The sequence below is a fragment of the Diabrotica undecimpunctata genome, chromosome 8, assembly GCF_040954645.1.
Source record: "Diabrotica undecimpunctata isolate CICGRU chromosome 8, icDiaUnde3, whole genome shotgun sequence".
In the NCBI taxonomy this organism is placed as follows: Eukaryota; Metazoa; Arthropoda; class Insecta; order Coleoptera; family Chrysomelidae; genus Diabrotica; species Diabrotica undecimpunctata.
Window position 1 is genome coordinate 83,126,382 of NC_092810.1, and position 21,498 is coordinate 83,147,879.

Below are 21,498 nucleotides of genomic sequence, written 5' to 3' on the forward strand. Positions count from 1 at the left end.
TATATATATATATATATATTATATATATATTATATATATATATATATATATATATATATATATATATATATATATATATATATATATATATACATGTACATATACATTTGATCAAGATGACTTATGGGCAATAAATATTTGTAAATTTTACCGTACTATTTCGTTACATTTCCCACACCATTATCCAACAAAAGGAGGTACACTTGTGTTGTCTTGCTGCCTGTTTATTTATGTTTAGTACCGTTCTCGATATAGCAGGAGTACGTCAACTTTGTTTTTGAACCGTTTACCACGTGCGTTAGAGTAAAGTTCCAATTTTTCTTTAATCTGAACTATTTGAAAAATATTTTTAAAGAAATATGTGGTAGAACTTAGTTTTGAATATAAATACAGTTTGTACTTGTCATTTGTAAATTTTGTTGTGTGCGTTTTTTGTTACAATATTTATTTAGCAACGTTGATAAATCAGGTAAAGTACTTATAGTGATGAGATTTTTTTTGCTTGACTGATTATTATTTTTAAAATGAAAAAATAGCCTCAGTAGCTTTCAAAAATTCCCCTTTTTGTTTACACAATAGAAAAACTTTTGGCAATTTTTAGAATCTTCCCTTCCCCAAAATTTCTTTATGTATTTTTTCTTTTATTTTGCATATTCTTCTTCCAATCTTCCATTATTACTATATCTTTGTTACAAACTCCGTTTTTTTCTGTGCTTTATTAGTTGCCAGGTCGAATTTTAATATCCTTTCAATTTATTTTTTGTTCTATATGTCCTACATACATTTTCAGTTTTTTCCCATCTCTTATCGTACTGCTCATTCATAGGTCGATCCGCACGCTGGTTCGCTTGGCCATTGGACCGACTTTCTAAATGTCCCAACCGTCTTATTCCTGATGACTTTATCAGATTTGTTATTTTTAATTTATCATATAGAATTTCTATTATATTTTCTTTTATTATTGTTCTTCTTCTATATATTTTATTTTGCATACTTTCATTTCTATTTTTAGTGTTGGTGTAAAGACTACTTCAACCAGTGGATTTGCTTGCCTCATTTGTTGTTTTACATCAAAATCCTTTCTATTTGATTTAAACTGTTCTTTTGTTGGTTTTAACGTTATTTTCTAATTGGACCATCTTTTTTGGATTTCTAGGTATTGTAGTGCCCAAACATTTGATTGCCTATTATTATGTCGTAGGCTTGTTTGGAATTTATGAAAATTAAATGGAGTATTAATTTCTTTCCGTAACACGTAACAACTTATTAGTACGTTTACTTAAAAGTACGTTTAAATTACTTAAATTAAATGTATTCATTTAAATTGCGAATTTTTTCTAATTCTTCAAAATCACTAATTTTTATTGTTAAACATTTTTATTTTAGTCAGCATCATTCAATTAATTTGTTTTTCATTTTTTACTGGTTATTTTCTACGGAGTTTACTGTTAGAAAATATTTCAGATAATTTTGTATATTTCGTCCTTTAAATATATTATGGTTACATTTTTACATTATCGTAATTTAATTTAGTTATTCTTTTTTTCGCTTATTGTTGCAAGTAGGCTTGCTGGACATATAGTTTGGAAATTTTTTACTGCCTAATTATCTGCAGTTTTTTTCACTTTTAACCCATTTTCCGCGCTTTGCATATTTTTTCCCACTTTTTTCGCTATATAATTTTTAATATCTCTCCTGATATTTATGTCACACGTACCAATTCCTATTTAACCAGATTAACAATCAGATTCTAAATATTGGGTTCACTTTCTTTAATGTTGATTTGTACCTAACATTTTTCTATTTTTCTTTCGTGTCGTTATTAATATTGTTTTGAAGCTATTTTCTTGTGGGGTCTTAAAGTAATTACTATTTGAATGGGAAGAAGCCACAATTGAAGTTTAAAATAAGTTTATTAATGTTTCAATTGCAACTTCGGAAATTGTTCTCAAAATACAAACAATATTAATAAATAAACCATATTAATTAACCGATTAGTTTTATTTAGGTGAAACATCAAGGTCATTAAATGTTAGAATAAGTGAACATCAATCGTATATTAAATATTAGACCATTTGATAGATCTCAAATATGTAAACACGCATGGGAAAATGAACATAGGGTTTAATGAAACGATTCAAGTAGGCAGAATGCAGTAGGATCTGGATATTAAAAGAGGAAGTTAACAAAAGTAAAATACCACTATTAGTAAGTCAGTAACGTCAAGGATACATCATTCATGTTTTTTAAATAACATACATATATAAAATCAGAATTTGGTGTTTATTGAGAGTAACCTAAATGTAAGACCAAATACTTACCATTTTGGAATAGTATTATGAGGTTATTTTCGTGGTTTTTCCCAACGATTTACTACGGAATCACTAACCACATGCTATGATTTTTTCTGACATATATTCTCAAGTCAAAGTTGATTTCATGTAATCAACTGGCAAAATATTGGCAATATCATTTTAAAGTCATCTACTTTAAAATGTGTAATATGTGTCTGAATTGTCAATATAAATGAGTCAGATAAAATTAAATTATTAGAAGAATTTTTCAACAAAAAACAAAATTTGTTTAATTTAATATTGTTTGTATTTTGAACGATTTCCGAAGTGGAAATTGAAACGCCAATAAACTTATTTTAAACTTCAATTGTGGCTTATACCCATTAACATAGTAATTGTTATTAATATTAATGTGGTAAACTATCTTACAATTACAATTGTTAGTCTAACCTAATCTAATCCTGTATTCTATCCTTGTCGACTAATATTTTTATAAAATTCCCCGTTTGAGTTGTTTCTTTTTCTTAAATTTTTTTTGTTGAATTTTAAACGCACATTTTAGAAACTGACATGAACGCCAATTTACATAATTTACAATCAACCATACGAACTCGAATTTGCCAACACTGATAGGACTGACCACATGCAAAGTATAAACGCCTTTTCGAGGTGTTCTAGTTTTCGATAAGCAATTTTGTCTTATGACCTTCCAAAAATATTGATAACTTGCAACTTTCAATACATTATCACTGTTTCTGCTCAATACAAAATGGATTACAACGCAGATATTCTCAATTATAAAACAAATATACAATGGACAAAAAAAATAGTCAAAAAGTTTCCAACCCAAGGCTATTATCACTGTATTACCCCTGTAACTGTCCTATCACTGTATGCTACTTGAAACTTATCGCTTGTTTAACCACTAGCGCTACGTTTTGTGTTGATTCACATGATTATCACTATTTCGTAAAACAGATTCTAATAATAACCTAAATTATATCATTAAACAAACCTTTCTAGCAATATCCTTGATATTATATTGCTTTTACACAGTTACTTTGTATTTATGTTCCTTAAACAAATACATGTAGATACATATATATATATATATATATATATATATATATATATATATATATATATATATATATATATATATATATATATATATATATATATATATATATATATGAAAGTAAAAGATTGCATTTCATTTCAATCGGAACTCCACCCTCTACACGTGTTTCAAGTTATTCAACTCATTATCAGTAGCACTTGTGGAAGTTCAATTGAATAACTGAAATGAAATGCAGTCTAGTATTTGGTTATTATAACCAAAATAACAGCCAGGTACGCTAGCAGCGACATCTATACGAAGTAACAAGAAGTCCAGAGCCCTCTCTCTGATAGTAAATTAAATAAATATATAAAGATAATAAATAAAAAAAAAACACGCATCTACGATTCACCTTTGAAAATTACTATCTTTTTCGCTCTTTACGTAGAGAAAGACGTTTAAATGAAAGATAAGGATTGCATTTCATTTAATCGTCTTTCTCTACGTAAAGAGCGAAAAAGATAGTAATTTTCAAAGGTGAATCGTAGATGCATGTTGAAGTAAAAGGATACTTCTAGCGTCGTTAAAAGTCTCTAGTAAGAGGCTTTGAATTTGCGGTTCACCTAATTTACTATCAGAGAGAGGTCTCTGGACTTCTTGTTACTTCGTATATATATATATATATATATATATATATATATATATATATATATATATATATATATACCTATATATATATATACCTATATATATATATATATATATATATATATATATATATATATATATATATATATATATATATATAAGTAAACGTTAAATATTGGGTTTGCAGCAATAAAAATGAATCGTGTACTCTTTTAAATCTTTATTCCAAGCTTTCAGACATTGGTTATGTCCTTCATCAGGGAGCTACAAATGTGATGAATAAATTGTTGGTGTTGGTATAATTAATTAAAATATTCACTACTTACAAACTTAATGAGGTTGTATCAACGAAGATTTATTATAATGTTGATAAAATTTATCACAGTCTCTCATCTTTTTTTAATATACAAAACCTATTTTTATGTTTAAAAATTTAAAAAAAATTACTGTACATCCAAAAACACTTAATTATTCTAAATACATAAATGACATTATTCTGACAAAATTCTTTTAAATGTCAATTGATAAATTATTGTTTGTGTTACTATTGAATTTATCTAGTAGTATCAAATAGGAGAACATTTCATTTAGATGACCAATATCCGTTCTATGATTCATTGCATTGTTATTTTGGCAAATGTAGGCCATTTCAAGAAAAAGTCTTTTGGTGATGTTACTTTCCTGTTCTACTACTTTGATGTTTTTATAATCTATTTGATGCCCATTTTTAAATGCATGTTCACCCAATGCACTTTTTTCAGGATGCAGTCTATTATCTGACTTGTGGGATGTAATGCGGTCTTTAAGGCATCTTGATGTTTGACGATAGTATACTTATTCACATGATCCGCACGGTATACAGTAAACAACATCCGTTAAAGACAAGAGTGCGGATTGGTCTTTAAGTTTAGAAAAAACTTTGTTAACTGTTAGTACCGTTTTATGTGCAATTTTGATATTATTAATTGATGAAAAAATTCTACTTAGTTTCTGTCCAATGTCCTTAATGTATGGAAGAGATACATATCTAATTGTAGTTTGTTTTGGTAAAGGATCTACAGGTCCAATTCTATTTTGTGATACAGATAGATTTTCTTCGTTTCTTAAATGACTAGTTAAATTTTGTGGAGTGTTAAACAAAATTTTCTTTAGTAGTATACTTGGGTATGAGTTTTCAATGAATAGGTTATAAAGGATTTTTAGATTTTTTGTATGGAAAGCGGTATCGCTGATTTTAAGGACACGATTTTTCATTTCTTTAACTAAATTAAGTTTCATTGAATATTCAATTCGCACTCTTGTCTTTAACGGATGTTGTTTACTGTATACCGTGCGGATCATGTGAACAAGTATACTATGGTCAAACATCAAGATGTCTTAAAGACCGCATTACATCCCACAAGTCAGATAATAGACTGCATCCTGAAAAAGTGCATTGAGTGAACATGCATTTAAAAATGGGCATCAATTAGATTATAATAACATCAAAGTAGTAGAACAGGAAAGTAACATCACCAAAAGACTTTTTCTTGAAATGGCCTACATTTGCCAAAATAACAATGCAATGAATCATAGAACGGATATTGGTCATCTAAATGAAATGTTCTCCTATTTGTTACTACTAGATAAATGCAATAGTAACACAAACAATAATTTATCAATTGACATTTAAAAGAATTTTGTCAGAATAATGTCATTTATGTATTTAGAATAATTAAGTGTTTTTGGATGTACAGTAATTTTTTTTAAATTTTTAAACATAAAAATAGGTTTTGTATATTAAAAAAAGATGAGAGACTGTGATAAATTTTATCAACATTATAATACATCTTCGTTGATACAACCTCATTAAGTTTGTAAGTAGTGAATATTTTAATTAGTTATACGAACACCAACAATTTATTCATCACATTTGTAGCTCCCTGATGAAGGACATAACCAATGTCCGAAAGCTTGGAATAAAGATCTAAAAGAGTACACATTTCATTTTTATTGCTGCAAACCCAATATTTAACGTTTACTTCCTTACGTTGTCAGCAAATACTTCTGGTTCATTATATATATATATATATATATATATATATATATATATATATATATATATATATATTTATGTGTATATATATATATTAATATATATATATATATATATATATATATATATATATATATATATATATATGATGGACCATTGGATAAAGATGCTCCACAAACCTTTATATATAAAAGATTGCCCATCGTTGATAATCTAACAAATAGGATTACAGCCCTCTTCAACCCATACAATAACATCAGAATTGGTAGATACAGCGGTATTAAGTTATTATAGTATTAAGTATATATATATAAGTATTAAGTTACCCGAAGAGGAAGTATTGTCATAATTTTTTACGAAATCTTCAACTGTAACCCTCTGTAATTCTCCAACTCTTTTTCTATTAAATAGAAGCACACTACAAAAGGTTCCTTCACTTAGATATTGAAACGCACATTTGTTCATCACATCAGAATGTAACAGCTCAATGGATTCGTCTATTAATGTTTTTAAATAGTTCTCAAAATTTTAAAAAAGCAAAATAATTAAATTATTACTTTTGTGACAGTTTTTAAAATTTATTATTTATGAGAATCGGTAAAATTCGGTTCATTCATAAAATTCTGACACGACTGAATCCTACTCGACATGATACTGATAAAAAGTGCATTCAAGCATCGATCAAATGTCAGGTTATTTCAAGCCACAATAATAGTAAAATAACCACATCCAACCCAGAAAACATCCCAATACCTTCATATATGCATTTGGTCGGTGGGTAAATCAATGACCACCAAAACCAAAATAAGTTTTAAAACCAACGAAACTTGTCCTCAGGAGGGTGTGGGCCAATCCAAATCCCTTGCCCCAGCAGATTCGGTCCTTTACTAACAACACATCCTATTGATGATCGGTGTTCGGCTATGGGGTGAACAAAAACTCATTCCATTAAGAAAGAAAGACTAAGAACAAGAATTTATAACCTTTGTAGTTTAACAGGTAAAACAATGGCATTAGTTGCTGCACAAAAAGAAGAAGAATCCAAATTGCGTAGGTATAAGAGTATTTGCTAAAAAAGAAATAAAAGAGAAAGTTGTGACAGAATAATATCCGTGAAATTTGTACTTACAGAGGAAAGTTGAATATAGTATGTATTATGTACCACAAGTGAGACTAGGTGACGATAAAAGAAAAGCTTTCTATGATCAGTTAGGTGGTAGACTTAGAAATATTGAAACTAAGAAAAGACTCATAATAGAAGGTAACTCCAATGCTAATATAGGTTAATTAAACAGAGGAAATAAACATATAGATGGAGGATACGGCATTGGAACTAGAAATAGCGCAGCAGATAATATGCTCGAATTAGCAGTAGCACTAGGTATGGCCACTGTTAGTACAGTACATGCTTTTAGAAGAGAGAAAGCCAACTTATCAACTACAAACCCCAAAATATCCATATATATATATATATATATATATATATATATATATATATATATATATATACATATATATATATATATATATATATATATATATATATATATATTTATATATATATATATATATATATATAAATATATATATACATATATTTATATATATATATATATATATATATATATATATATATATATATATATATATATATATATTTGTTTTTAGTACAATACTGAGCCTTCGATAGTAAAACTTAAACACAAACCTGAACCCCGTTTACGATCCTGAACCTGTATATTGGTTCAGGATTGGAAACCTGTTTGTATTGTGGTTCAGGATTGCATTTTTTAGTTCAGCCATTTGCCACTTTGGCGCTGGAAACAATTTCTCGAATATACATGATTTTTATATATTATACATTATCACAATTAGTACCATCCTGATCCATACTATGTGGCAACATTACTTTGTCGTTATTTTGTTTAGAGAATTGGGGAATTCTATTTTTAGACAAGGCCAGAGAGATTTCTTTTCAATAGGTGGTACAAGATATTATTATTTAGTTGCAACAGTCGTTTGTTTTGGTTCAGGAAGGTGCGTTTAAAAATGAATAATTATAAAGGACGTTGTAAACTGATGGTTGATATGTATTTAGAGAAAGGTAAATTATACAAAAGGTATTAAATTAAATTATTATTTTGAGCACTTAGGCTTAAAAATCTAGCTGAATTGTCCTTATAATAAGTTAATATTAACAGAGGTACAGGGTGTCCAAGTAAAATAGTTATTCTTGATTTTAATTCATATTTACAAAATGACTGTGTCAGAGTTTATTAAAAATTCTTATAGGCGATTTTCTGATCGAAAGAAGCTGATCATATTATCCGGTTTTAGGATTTGCTCTAAATAATGTTTTTAAAAAATGTAAATTTTTATTTTTTTTTAACAAAAAACGTAATTAATAGAGGGGAATTCTGTGATACATAATTTTAGACGGCTTATAAAATGTTTTCAGTAGTCTGCGATATCTCAAAATATTGAGTTCCTGTTTAAATTCATTTTATATAGGGCATCCCAAGTAAGAGAAATCACGTCATCTTCTTTTTGCTGACTTGTATGCAAGATGTTTTAATAGTACTTCCATAAACCTCTAGGGGAATTATATTGGAAGGAAAAGTAACTCTAACTAATGGACCTTGATATCTTCCTGTTTATATTTTTAAATTAGTATTTTATTACTGTCAATATATTAGACGAATTTAACTAAATTAGCACTATTACATGTTATTTAGGTTAACTAGTTTAAAACTTTTGTCTCTATTGGTTAATAATAGCGCAAAGGGGAACTGTTTATGAGGACTTTTCATCTATCAATCATACCCCTGAAATTTTTCAAAATTGTTTTGAAACATCCTGTGTAAAATGAACCAGAAAAGCAAATAATGAAAAGGGGTTTTAAGATTAAATGTATAATTTTTAGACAAAAACGTAGAAAAAATACACTTTGATTATTGCTCGAAAAATTCGGAGAGCAGCTTATATCCAATTTCTCAGATACACATAAATAAAGATTCAAAAATTTAAAGTTCAAAAGAGAAAAATGGTAAGGGGAAAAACGAAAAAGAGCAACGTATGGGTAATGTAAGATCTGTAAGTGATCATGTTGTGGATGATATGCATTTAACGAAAGTAAATTGGCCAAGTTTAAATAATATTTTACATACTTAATAATAATGGGTCTGAAATGCTTTTTTCTAATATATTAAGCTTAAAGAATAAAATATATTTTTGTTAATAAATTTCCTGTATTTACAGAGAAATCCTAATCTTTTTGTATAAAAATGTTACACTTCTTCGACATTTAAAATAATAATCATGTGCTGAATTACCAATATTAAAATATCTCGAAATCAGTTAATATTTGGAAGATCAAAGAAATATAGAACTTTTTGACTTTTCAACTTTTTGAAGTTATACTTCTATACGCGCGCTAAACTTTGGAAATTTGTATGGTAGTGAATCTGTGAAATCATTACATATGTAAGATAATGGGTAAGAGAGAGACAGAAGATATATTTTCTTTCTCTTCCTCTCTCGAATATAAAAATGTTCCTTTTGTATATATAATTTAATATTATATATATTATACAAAGATATATATACATATAATATTATACATATAATAAAATATTTATTAATATTATTATTTATGTGATATGTTTTGTATTATTTATTAAATGTTCATAATTATATTATTCTTTTGTATTTCAAAATAATAATCTCAATAAATCACTGTATGATCCAGAACTATCAATTTTGAAATACATTGGTGTCATGTCCTCGGTAGTGTAGTAGCCATTATCCCCGCCTGTCACGCGGAAGACCGGGGTTCGATTCTCAGTCGGTGAGGACTTTTTTATTAATATTATTACATTATTGTCATTTTTAAATACTTATGGATATTGCATTTTAATTTGTATTGTATTATTATATATGGAATTATGTTGCACTGTATTGTAGTGTATTTTTTTATGTATATTGTCATTTTTAAATACTTATGAATATTGCAGTTTAATTTGTATTGTATTATTGTATAAATAACAAAATAAACAATGAATTTTACTGCAGAGTATGTGTAAAAAAATTTTGCATTCAACTCCTTTCATACATACCTAAAAATAAAAATATACATTTTCATCAAAATATTGATTCAATCCTTCATTGTTAGTAAGTTGTTATTAATTCTGTTTCTCTTTTTGCTATGTCTTACCTATAGAATTACATATGTAATGATTGTGCAGATTGACTCCCAAATAAATTTGTAACGGCGAATGCGTGTATAGAAGTGTAACTTCCACCGGCAGTCCCACTAGACTGCCACACCCGTTTTTTTTTATTCAAAAATTAATGGGTGTCAAAATAGGTTATTTGTAAATTATTGAGTGACAAAAAATTTTAAGCTGATTTCTTCTATTCAATATAATGAAAGTGAGAAAGTGATGAAAGGATATCTCGAGAGCATACAAATCTAATAACATAGGGACCCAGAACAAGCAATAAATATGGATTTTTTATCCGACGAATGTGATTCCTATGCGGAAAATAATAATGCTGTGTTTCTACAGAAAAAAAAATGAATAACTCGTCTAACACATCCAAAAGCGAATTTATAGAGGATGACGACGATTCCATAAAAGATCCTAATTATATGCCATCAGAAGAAGGTCGAGCTAAAAAAAAAATGGGTAGATACCTTTTTTGTTTAATTGTTCTTAAATTTGATCTGTAAGAAAGCATATAACGTCGAGAAAGAAGCAGAGTTGATTTTAATTATTAGACATGGCATACTGTGGTAAGGTTGTTTTGTGGTTTACGACTCGTCACACTGGTTTTTTTGTGGCTAATAAAACTAACCAAACTCAGCTACATGTATAAAAAAGCCTATCTGACTAGTCGTAAAGGACGAGACAACTGAGTCACAATTAATTATATTTCTTTTTTTTTTAATGTTACTTTACTTAAATCTTTTCTATTTCTTTTAACGTGTTTGATTCGTTCTACTTTCGTTCAACTTTTTTTTCAGTCACTTGTTTAAAAAACGTTGAGAAAAATTACAAAGATTGAAGGGATTTTTGCTTCTATTGCGAAAAGGATGTTTCCCATAATGTTTCCCATGATGTTTCCGGTAAGAAAATCGTACCGAAAATACAGAAAAATATCAACAATAAATCAGATATATAAAAATGCACACAAATATCAAATATATAGCAAAATAAGGTAAGAAATAAAATTCAGATTCTAAGTGGATGATTAACACCGTACCTATAGTCCTATAATACGAGGACAAGCTCGAACTGGTCGATGATAGAAAATCCACCTTCTTTTATACATGAAAATCCTTTGTCTTTTCGGATTATGACGTAGTAAGATGGATGTTCCAAACATCGAACCAATAGGAATTTTAAATTGCCGAAAGATTGGAAATACCATGATTTGAGAGCGCCCGGCGATATCCCCCCCTTTGAAAGACTCTAGGTGGTGTTAGTTTTATTTACAAAATCATAGTTCTTTACAAAGTTTATCATAGTGTTTACAAAGTTTATTGTATTTCTTCTTCATCCGCGGGTGGTTCGTCCCTGGTTGGAGGAGCAGGTCTGATGTCATCCACATGGATGGTCCGGTTGATATCCTGGTCTCGATGTACCTCGTATGTGTGGTCTCCCAGGACTCTCAGTATTGTGTGGGGGCCAGTCCATGTGGGTCCAAAGTTGCCTCGGGCATGTTTTTTGACTAGGACCTGTTCTCCTTGGATGAATCGTCTGGTGGGATGGGTGTTAGGGTTGTCAGTAAAGATATTTCTGGCATACACCGTAGCTTTCTGGATGACTTTGTCGACTCTTTCCTGGCGTCTGGCTGCTGTGTTGGCCTCTCTTCGGATCTTCTGGGAAGGTATCCTAGTAGGAGTTCTACGGGCGTGTCTTGGGTTGCTTCGTTCCTCCGGGTTAGTAGGCTGAATATGATCCCATCGTGGGTCGTCGTTGGACTTGCACCTGGCTCGAAGTCCCTTTTTGAGCTCCTGGGCCCGTCGTTCCACTGGGTTGGCTCTTTGGTGGTAGATGGGGCTGAATTCCGCTTGGATGTTGTTTCTCCTCAGGAACCTCTCCCAAGCGTCGGTGCGGAATTGTGATCCATTGTCTGTGATTATTGTTTTTGGTTTTCCCCAACTACTGCAAGGAGGAACGAGAGGCTTTCTTCCTGGAGGAACGCGATGACTTCCCTGGATTTGGCGGTCTGGACGCACCGGAACTCTACCCAATTGCTTAGGCAGTGTGTTGCCAGAACGATGAATCTGTTGTGTGTCCCTCTGGATGCTGGGTATGGTCCTAGTACGTCAAAAGAGACTCTTTCCCATGGGTTGTTGGGCTCTCTTGGGATGATTGGTGCTGCTGGTTGATTGGCTGCTGCTTTTGTTGTAGCGCAGATAATGCAAGATCTGACGTAACTCCGGACTTCTTTGGATAGTGTAGGCCAGTAGTATAGGCGTTTTATAGTCCGGATGGTCTCGTCTTGCTCTGAGTGGTTCGCTTCTTCCGAATCGTGATATGTTTTTATCATTTCTTTTCGGTATGACGTAGCACTACCAGTGCTTTGTGGTTTGGGTTTCCTACGTAGTAGGCGGCGTCTTCTATCACTGTAAATTCTCGGAGGAAGTTGGTTTCGACTTCGTTCCTTGGTCCCCTCTCTGTGATCCTCTGCCAGCGTCGCCGGAAGCGTATCATTCCCTGGTGGTAGGTATAACTTCTGCGTATCTTGTCTTGTAGTGGCAAATCTGTGAGGTCATCCAGGATTGGGTTGTTTTTGCCTTCTTCCATGTCTTCCAGCATACATAGCAATGGGAATGAGTCATCGGTTGTGTCTGCCTTTTGTGTTGGCCAGCTTAGGCGGTTTACTTCCTCGTCTGTTTCGTCTAGCTCGTGTTCTTGTCCTTCGTGTGATGAATTTCTTGATAGGTGGTCAGGAACTTCGTTTTCTTTACCGGGAATGTGGTACCAGCGAGATCAGTTTTAAGAACAGATTTGCAACAGGACTGATATAGTGAGTCAATTTTTTTGACATTTTCTGATTTAATTGAAAAAAAAAATATTTTATTATATCTAATAAATTGAATATGTGAAAATTGCAGCCAATCATATTCCTAAGTTGATCTAATGATTTCGGTTTTTTGTTCAGTGAGTGACTTTTCTAACCGTTCGAGAACTCTGATTAGTTGCAATCTCAACATTTAAAAGTTTGCTATCTAACCTGATAAGTTGTTGGCATCCCTGCAATTGCCAGAAACCATTTCTGTGTATACAGTTTTGGACAGAGGAGGTGGCATGAACAATGTGTTTTGTTGTTATACCTTTAGAACGACATGACAATAAAAAAAGTCTCCGATTCCTTTCTTTTGCTAGTCTGATATTAGTTTTCTGGTAATCCTTGAGCAACCTCAACGCCTCAGCACCATACTTAACCCGTATGTTGTTATAGAACCCCATGTTCCTCTAAAAAGGAAGAAATTTAATCTTTGCAGATAAGTTAAATAGTAAACTCTTAAATATTGGGGAGATCTGCAAGAAAGACTATAGTGAGTATCAATTGTTTTGGCGAACGTTGTCGCCAAAGAGAATTAATTTGGCTTCTTTAGGGCTGAAAGAGAAGAAATTATAATTAGCTACCATATATCGTCGATTTAGAGGTAAAAGTCACTAAGTCGCATTTTTCAAATTTCGACATAATGAGCATTAAAGTGGAATAATATCCAAATGCTACAGAAAATGAAAATATTACTTGGTATCAGTAAATATGCTTAATATTTAATGAAAATTTGCATCCATCACAAAATAAAACAGATTTTAGTACTTAATGAAGTTTACTTTTACTATATTTTGCGAGTTGTCACAATTAGTGAAAAAATAAATTAGTTAACCGGTTAAATATAGGTCTATTGTCCCTATCTGCATTACTAAGAATCTCTCCGGGAATAATAATTTTTTGGTACTTACAAAATCTGCTCCCTTTTCATCCGGAAAATCAGCTTTCAAAACTTACTGATAGTACCATTTCACAAAATCTATACTTTTCTTTCAACATTTAAAAAAATACACACTTGTCGATTTGATATCTTTTCTTACTTCCCGTCCAACAGCAGATGATCACTTTTTCCGCTTCAAAAATCATTCTTGTCTCTCAATCCCTTCCATAATTTTCTGTTGACCAATCAACATCCTCGACTCAATTCTCCAAACGCCAAAACTTTCCAATTCCCGGGCGTAGGAAATTTCGACACTAAGCAGGTAGCGACTAAAATTTAATGGCAATTTTCGACACCAGCCCCAATTCCCGTTTTTATCTTACAGGTATATTCGACACCAAATAAATATAGCTGCGACATAAATAAAATACCATAATTAATTAATTTATTTATTTTAATAAAAGTAATGTGCATTTTATTTCTTTATAACTGTAATAATATCTAAATATAATACAACTAGTACCTAATTTTTGTACATTTTACCGTTAATATACTTGTATACAATGATTTATTTCCTATTATAGGAATGATAAGATACAGCTTTTATAAAATCTAACCTACGTATTTGTTGGGATCGTAGTTTATCCATCATTTTCTCCAAAAATGCCAATTTAGCCTTAACAGTAGTATCTTTGATTTTTGCTGGTATATGTAAACTATTTATTTTGACATAAGTGTCTACTTGAAATTCTTTTAACTTTTCAATAAAAATAAAAATAGAAGGATGTGTTGAATAAAAAGAAGAATTAAATCTCGAATGAAAGGATTCACAGGCATTTGTGGTCCTCGCAATAGACGGATTCTGATTAGACCATATGTGTGGTGGAAATAGAGCGCTATCGAAAATGTAATTTTCCAGTAAATAATCTGCATATATATCAAGTGTTGCGTTTATAGGTTTATATGACATTAAATCATAAAGAAAGCATTCTTCAACTTCTGCTGGATTTAAATAAGTTAAACCCAATGTATGCCTTAACCATTTTCCAATTTCTGAATTTGTATCCTTATATTCTTGTACCAAACCCAAAGATTGAATTTTTTTAAACCACTTTTGGGGTAAGTGAAAACGGCATCCACTAATTTCTGCATTGGGCCACATATACAATAAAGCACAGTGAATTGCTTTTTCAAAGTCCACAAATATTTCAGTTGGCTCTAATGATAATTAAAATGTTTCAAAAATCTTAGACCTTAATAAAGAAAATAAATTTTTGTATGTCATTGACAATTTGGCCTTTAACAAACAGTATGTTAAAGGAACATAATGTCCATTTTCCAAGCCATGTATAGTAAATAATTGTAGAAAATATTTGGTACTGTATGAAAATGTACCATCCATATACAAAGTTTTTAATTTACACAACAAACGAATATTTGTCTCTTTGAAAATTCAATTACATTTAATTCAGGATGATTTAAAAACAAAAAACTTTCATTGCGACAGGTTTTAGGAGAATAATTACTAACCGCGTTATGGTCTTCTGATATGCTTCTTGGTAACAGACCTGGTAACAGTTTACGACGACAGTTGTAAATGTTCTTTCTTATGCTAGCTATGTCAGGAACCGTCAGCAAATTGGCATCACACTCAGCAACAGCAGTTCTTGTAATTTTGGCAGGCTTTTCCGATATGTCCTCTTGGGCTTTTCTTTTACATGCATTGGTTACCATCTTTACTTCAAGCTTTTTTGGATCGGCTTCATGATTATGTACCAAATCACTTCTTGTGATGGTGAGGTCCTCACAGCCTATTGTAAACACTTTTGCGGAACACTTAGTGTTTCTTTGGGAGCAGCGCCGCTTTTTAACACTTTCTGTTTCGAGAACGAATGATGCTCCACCACTAATAAATCTCGACCACGGGAACTTTTTATCAAACTCATTTTTTAAATATCCGTATACGTGCACAAGTCAACGTCAAACAAGAAATAAATTACAACTGAAATAATTTAGTCACAAGTACACAAGTGCCACGCCCCCCGCCGTGACAATAAATATTGGGAAAACCCGCTTGTCCTGCTTGGGTGCAAATGTCCATCGCCGCTAATTACATACTTACCTGCTTTACGCCGCGGTGTCGAAATTTCCTATAATAAAATTTGACCTTTCGATTACCCCAGGTACAAAGACAATTTGGTGTCGAAAGTTCGCCCGCCGCAATTCCCATACTTGTGTACAAAAATATCAGACAAAAGACTTTCTACTTGCTACTAATTCCCTTAATGACTTGTTTCGTGGTAACCAAAATTAATCCTTGAAAAAATGCAGGTAGATTTGATATTTTAATATAACATTTTGCTTACTTAAGCTCATCTTAAATATCTATTCTAATTTGAAAAGTCCGAAATTTATCGTAAATCTACAATTGAAAAAGTCTCTTTCCTTTACAAAACAATATAACTTCACAACACAATAAAATTAAACCGTATATCTAAATATGCTATAACTATAACATGGTTTTACTAATTTTTGTGTCTTCTTCTTTTTCTCTATTAATTATTCTTTATATACATTTTCGGATCATATCAACATCCCCGCCTTTGATTTTTATTTACAATTTTTTTTATCTATTAAACAAAGAATAATTAAAAAAAAATCAAACTCTAATATTCATTAATTTCATTATCCCCGCCAATGTATCTTACATCCATTCCCTCAAACTACAGAGAGACAAAAAAAAACCTTCCCGTCCATGTATCTACTCAACAAAAAATTGAAGTATGTTTGATTTATTCGTGGTTATCAGACTGATCACACTATTTCCTCTATTTCTTCAGTTACATATTCGCTTTGAAAATTCTTTATTTCTTCCAAAATTCTCCTGTTTAAAATTCTCTACATTAAATTCCACATCTACTTCTTCTGTTCCATTTTTATTACATTCGATTGCTTCAAATTCTTCCAAGTCCACCTTTTTCGGTGCAACCCAGGTATTTCTATTCCAATGCTAATCTCGAGGCTTTTCGTTCATGTCAATGATAAATAAAATAACTAAACTGTCCATGTAATAAAAAGTTTATTAAATAATAATCAGCTTGAGAATATTAATTGAACACATATGTGTAACGGTTATTAGAGAACATAGACATAACCTAAAACTTTACTTCTTCTTTTTCTTAAAACTTGAATATTACATTAGTGCGGGAGCTTATATTAACACTCCTACTTATTCAAGATTTGAATACAAAGATCTAATACAAAAGACCTGAAAGCAAAGACCTAATACAAAAGTCCTGAAAGCACAGACCTAATACAAATTAACAAATACATAGTTTAATTTGACAAATTTAACTTATTCAATAAATTGTTAAAAACTGTCTTTGACAATGCTTTTGTGAACAAGTCCGCTAACTGATTACTTGTATTGACATATCTTACACAGATATTCTTGTTTTCACACTCATCTCGAACAAAGTGAACCTTAATATCAATATGCTTTGTTCTGCTATGAAATTGTTGTGCCTGTGTTATCTTAATGGCAGATTGATTATCAACAAAGATGTTGACAGGTGAGACATCAATTCCAATCTCTTTTAAAAAATTTCTAAGCCATAAAGCTTCTCTAACACCAAAAGCCAAGGACACATATTCGGCCTCGGTCGTTGACTGTGCCACTATGTTTTGTTTTTGGCTCTTCCAGGTAATAGGACCATTGCCTAGTATAAATACATATCCACTAGTAGATTTTCTTGTATCCAGGCAGCCAGCATAGTCTTCATCAGTGTAGCCTATTACCTTGATTTGTGTAGTTTTTCTGTACACAATTTTATAATGAGCAGTATATTTTAGATATCTAAAAATTCGTTTTACTGCTTTCCAATGTTCATCACTCCAAGCATTAAAGAATCTGCTCACCTGGTTAACTGCAAATGTTATATCTGGGCGACTGGTGGTTGCCAGAAAGATTAGTGAACCAACAGCCTCACGATATGGCAGAGATTTATTACAATTTAAAATATTTCCTTTAGACAGAGGTACACTAGGCTCTGCAGGAATCTTTAATGGGTTAGCATTAGTCATATTAAATTTAACAAGAAGTTTTTCTATATAATTATGTTGATGAATAGCAATTGTACCTGCACTAAGATCTTGTTCAATCTCAAGTCCAACAAAATGTAATTTACTATTTAAATTTACAGTTATTTTAAATATTTGCTTTAAAGTTTCTAAAAGTTCATTAATAGCTCTTTCTGATTTTGACATGACAAGTCCATCATCAACATAAATAGCTAAATAAGTTTCAGAATTTGCAAAACACATTGATCACTTTTTAATTGCCTAAAGTTAAATTTATTAAGAAAGGATACAAACTTCTGGTTCCAGCATCGTGGTGATTGCTTAAGTCCATATAAGCTTTTATTCAATTTACACACTAAGTTGTGTGACTTCTTACTTTCAAAACCAGTTGGCTGCTTCATATACACACACTCTGGTAGGTCACCATATAGGAACGCAGTCTGTACATCAAAATTAGCAAGTCTAAGGTCCTTTTCCACTGCTAACGATAGCAAAATCCGCACTGAGTCATACCGCACAACCGGCGCGAAAGTGTCTTCATAGTCTATTCCACGTTCTTGCATAAAACCGCGTGCAACCAGACGTGCTTTATAACGAACAGGATTACCATCTGAGTCAGTCTTAACACGATAAACCCACTTATTGTCTATCACTTTTGCACCATTGGGCAATTTCACCAAGTTCCATGTGTTATTAAATTTGAGGGCATCTATTTCCTCCTGCATTGCTTGTTGCCACTTGCTAGAGTCCTCACACTTTATTGCACTGTCATAACTTAAGGGTTCAACTATGTCACAGTAGTTTGCTACACCATAATAGTCAGGCTTAGACAGTGTATTTCTATTGCGTAGCTGTCTATCACTAACATCATCATCATTGGCATCATAGAACAGATTACAATCAAAATCCTCATCATCATGATCTGTTGCTTGAGACCTACTACCTTGTGACATGTCTAAACTCTCTTCATTGTCACTTTCTTACATATCGTACATATCATCATTGTCTCTTTCTTCATTATCATCTAAGAGTTCAAATTTTAATCTAAAGATTTCCTTCTTATTTTTAATTGTTTCATCTTCATTAAAATTTACATTGCAGCTCACTTCAATTCTTCTCTTCTCACAATCCCAAAGTCTATAATTTGATGAATATCCATCATATCCAACGAATAATAATTTTCTTGATTTTGAATCAAACTTCTTACGAAACTGTGATGGTATCAACATGTAAGCTGTACTGCCAAAAACTCTGATGTGCTTTAGATCTGGTTTTCTCCCAAACCACTTTTCATATGGAGTCATGTTTTGTACTTGACTTGAAGCTGTTCGATTAAGAACATATACAGCAGTATTTACAGCTTCAGTCCACAATTCTTGTGACACATTTTTGTTGATAAGCATAGTTCTTGCACTTTCAACAATTGTCCGTAACTGTCTCTCACTGCGGCCATTTTGTTGAGGTGTATAAGGAGCTGAACATTCATGTAATATACTATTCTTCCTGATAAAGTCCTGAAAGTCATTATTGATATATTCTCCTTTACCTTGGTCACTTCTTAAAATCTTAATCTTATTGCCAGTTTGATTTTCAATCAGTATTTTAAAATCTTTAAACTTGTTGAGAACATCTGACTTGTGCTTTAGAAAATAAACACTGCAGTAACCGCTACAATCATCTTTAAATAAAACAAAATATTTTGATCCACTTGGAGAAGAAATGTTTACTGGTCCACATACATCTGTGTGAATCATTTCACCTGGTTTGTCTGATCTGCTTCTTTTAAGACTTTTATGGGACTTTCTTGACTGCTTCCCATACTGGCATGTCTCACAGAAAAATTCTTCTTTGTCATCAACTCTCATATTGTCTACCAAATTAACTGTTTTCTTAATTGTAGTGAAGTTGATATGCCCTAGGCGATCATGCCATAACTTTATTGATGATTTGCAAGCTAAATTACATTCTACAATAGGCTTAACTCTAAATTGCATGACCCACAGATTATCTCTACGTACTCCAACATATGAAATGTTTCCATTTGGCTCTAGAAATTGACACCTGTTTTTATGAGAATGATAGGTAAAGTTTTTATCTGTCATAGCTCCCACTGAAAATAAGCTGTGACTAAGTTCAGGAATGTATAGGACATTATTTATAGTACGATCATACCACTCACCTTGGACAAATGCCTGTATTTCAATAACACCTTTACCTTCTGCAGGAATCAGCTTGTCATTTGCTGTTCTAACAAACATAGGTTCAGATAGAGATTCTAATTTTGAAAACAACAATTTTTCACCAGTCATGTGTAGGCTTGCTCCTGAATCACATATCCACTCACTTTTATTTACACTGGAGGTTGACAAGTACATGGAAGAAATATCACATATATAAGCTGAACTTGATGCTAAATTACTTCCTGATGACTTGTTTTTATCTTCATTTTTGGAATCATGTATTCTCTTTCTACACTCTCTAACCCAATGTCCCTTGCGTTTACAATAATTGCAGGTGGAATTCTTCTTTAAGTCCTGTATATTTGTTTTCTTTTTACTGGTGGCTTCCAGTTTACTTTGTAAAGCCTCTACTTGTAAAGCAAGACGGGATATTTCAGAGTCATCATTATTCATTCTAGTTTCTTCTTTAAGCAATCTTGCTGCTAAATTTTCGAAAGTTTGCTGATCACTAGTTACAGAGTCCCAGGCTGTACGAAAGGCATTAAATCTAGGAGGTAAACTATTAATTACTTTGGAACAAACAGCACTATTACTAATAGTTTCTTTAACATCTTTTAACTGTCTAACTAATAGTTCTATTGTTGATATATGCTCTGCAACTTTTGCATTCTCATGCATTTTATATTCATAAAATTTTTGCCATAGCAACTCTCTAGATATTTCTGTTTTTTGTTCGTGTATTGTGATCAGTCTTGACCACATTTCTGAAGCATTTTCGCAATTTATCAAATGTTGTATTTGATCTTGACATATAGTGGATAACAAAATTACCTGTGCTTTTGAATTCTTGTCACCCCATTCTTTCCAGTCACTGCTAGTGTGGTCTTCTGGTTCTCTAACTGTCCCATTCACAATTGAAAGCAGCTTCTCTGCTTTAAACAAAATGGTCACACTAAATTTCCATAGTTGAAAATTTGACCCATCAAACTTAATAATATTCCCAGAATCAATTTTCATAGCTGAAGCCATTTTTGCACTTCACTAAATGTTTATTTTATAATTGTACGACTCGAACGTAACGAAAACTAAACAAGGAACCACTCACGACTTGAACGTGAAACAACTAAACTTTTTACCACACCGGTGCGAACGACAGACTAGTTACTAGTTTTCAAATTTCGTAATACCGTGTCTGGGCAACCATAACCTGATAAATAAAATAACTAAACTGTCCATGTAATAAA

The 21,498-nt window shown here is 31.5% G+C and overlaps 1 protein-coding gene across 1 annotated transcript in view; it reads left to right on the plus strand.

Annotated features, from left to right (window-relative positions):
* Window positions 1-255: 255 nt before the first annotated feature.
* The window catches only part of LOC140448468 (uncharacterized), a 375,096-nt gene continuing 353,853 nt past the window's right edge, over window positions 256-21,498 (plus strand). The window contains exon 1 of the mRNA XM_072541545.1: window positions 256-469. The gene's annotated coding sequence lies outside the window, so the exon portion shown is untranslated. The remainder of the gene's footprint in view (window positions 470-21,498) is intronic.